Source organism: Pteropus vampyrus, unplaced genomic scaffold (assembly GCF_000151845.1).
Source record: "Pteropus vampyrus isolate Shadow unplaced genomic scaffold, Pvam_2.0 Scaffold16, whole genome shotgun sequence".
NCBI classification, from domain to species: Eukaryota; Metazoa; Chordata; class Mammalia; order Chiroptera; family Pteropodidae; genus Pteropus; species Pteropus vampyrus.
In genome coordinates, this window is record NW_011888797.1 from 5205510 (window position 1) to 5207890 (window position 2381).

Below are 2381 nucleotides of genomic sequence, written 5' to 3' on the forward strand. Positions count from 1 at the left end.
TTTAAATTCCAGGGAGACAGAATCTGATCACCCCAGTCTGCTTAGGTATTTATACTCCAGGATCAGTTGGCTATGCTGGGGACAGGGAGTGGCATAGATCTGATTGCTGGGGCATTGTCAGAAAACCGGCAGCTGCCTCAACTTGGTTTTCCCACAGCAAATCATCAGAAATTTCGTTTAACAACTACCCTTTTCCAGAACTGTGTAAAAATAAGGAAAGGCTAAACGCCTACTGGCAAGGGCTCTCCAAATCCTTACAATTTAATTATTTAACTGTTCTTCAGCGTTGCTCTTACAGAATAAAACTGAATTTTTTGAAAAAGTGTTTCTAAGTTAATTCACTTTTATAGACAACAGTGCAGGCACATGCCTTATGTTTTGTGTTAAATATTAAGACACTCATTTTATCTATTGTTATCCCATCCTCATCAATTCAGTAAAATCAATTCAGCCGCCATTAGCAGATCCATCACATTAAGCTGCAAGAAGTCACACCTGTCCATGCAAAGCAACGTATGGTTCTGGGTATATTTTATTTTAAACTCACAAAAATGACTATTTTTACATTAGTTAGAACTTCTTTTTGGATGTGAGTGACTGACTCTGAGCATTTACTGGCTCACATAAGTAGGAAGTTCAGAAGTAGCTGCCTGCAGGCTCAATTAGATCCAGGAACTTAGAAAATATTATTGGGGATCTGTTTCTCTTTTCATTTCTTGTCTCTGATTTGCTGCATGCTGGTTTCATTTTGTAGACACTCTCTCTAATAACAGAGCAGATTTCCACTAAGAGGTCTCCATGTACATCCTTCTAGCACAGAGACCCCAGTGGAAAAAAAATAGCTTCTGTGTTAAAAATCTGAACTGGGTCTGATTCTTGTCCCTGACCAATCACTGTTATGGGGACACTAGAGTCCAGCCTGGGCCACCTTCCCATTTCTGTGGTGGAGAAAGGTCGGGGTTATGTGCCGTGAATCACAATGATTCTGCGCCCATCAGAACCACGTAGAATGGAAGGAGAGCCATTCCCTAGTGGAAAAAGTGGTTCTAAGAAGTCAAAAACAGCAGGTTTCCACTTCAGTTATGTTCATAACTCCTGAATTTTAGATTTAGGGGGATCACAGCAATCACTTGTCTGCCACCTCAATTTTAAAAATAAAAGAACAGACCAACGGAATCGAAGAGACTCTACGCAGTCATTCATTTGACAATGCTGTGCTTCGCAAATATAACTGCAGCCAAGACATCATAGACTCTACCTCCAAGAAACAATTTACCCAGTAAAAAATAATATGAGTGTCTTAATATTTAACACAGAGAAAAGGTAAAGAGTCTATTACAATACAGCATGATAGGTGTTACTAAAGAAGTAAGAATAGGTGTGTTATGGGAGCACATAAGAGGAGACACTAACTTAGTCTGAGGGACCCTCTATGAAGAAAAGATATCAACACTTAAGACACAAAGAATGAGTATATTAGCTAAGATAATGCTAGCTGCTGTAACAAACCAACCCCTACATTTCAGAGACAACATGAATAGAAGTTGACTTCTCATTCGTATAGCTGCCAATGTGATGAGTCTGTGGGTGGCCTTCCAGTGATTCAGGCACCCAGACTCCCTCCATCCTCCAGTTCCATCATCCCCTAGGATCTTACAGTCTTTTACTTCCAATTGGCAAATGAAAAAACCACTTGGGCTCAGAAGTGGCATGCATGCTTACTCTCACATTCCTCTGGGGAGATCTAGTCACATGGCCCCACCCGGATGCAGGGGGCTTGGAATTATAGTTGCTGACTTGATAGCCACAGTCCAGCAGTAACTTTACACTATGGGAGGGGAACATAAAGTTTTGATGTTCCTCACTTGATGAGTTAGCCAAGCAATGACAAAGAAAGGCCTTGGTGGTCTAGCTGAAAGATGGCACACTTTAGGAAAGCCCAGAAGTGAGGAAAAGCAGGCTCCAGTTAGAGTAGGGTTGCCATAATTATGTCAGATTTAGCAAATAAAAATATAGGCCCTTCAGTCAAAATTGAATTTCAGATAAACTACAAATAATATTTTAGGATAAGTATATCTAAAAGATTCCATGGGACATCTTGTACTAAAAATTATTCACTGTCTCACGGAAATTTACATTTAGCCTGGCATCATGTAATTTACCTGGCAGTCCATTTAGGGAAAGAGCAGATTATTAAGAATGGTTGGAGCACAGAGTTTGGGTGGGTGGGAATTGAGGATTATGAAGCTGGAGAAGTTAGCATAGGCCCAGCTTGCGAAGGCCCTTTTAAAGCTACGTTGAGAATTTATCCTAAGAGCAGAGAGGGGAGGCACTGAAGAGTTTTAAACAGAGAAAAGGTATGAAACGTGCTCAGATCCGCA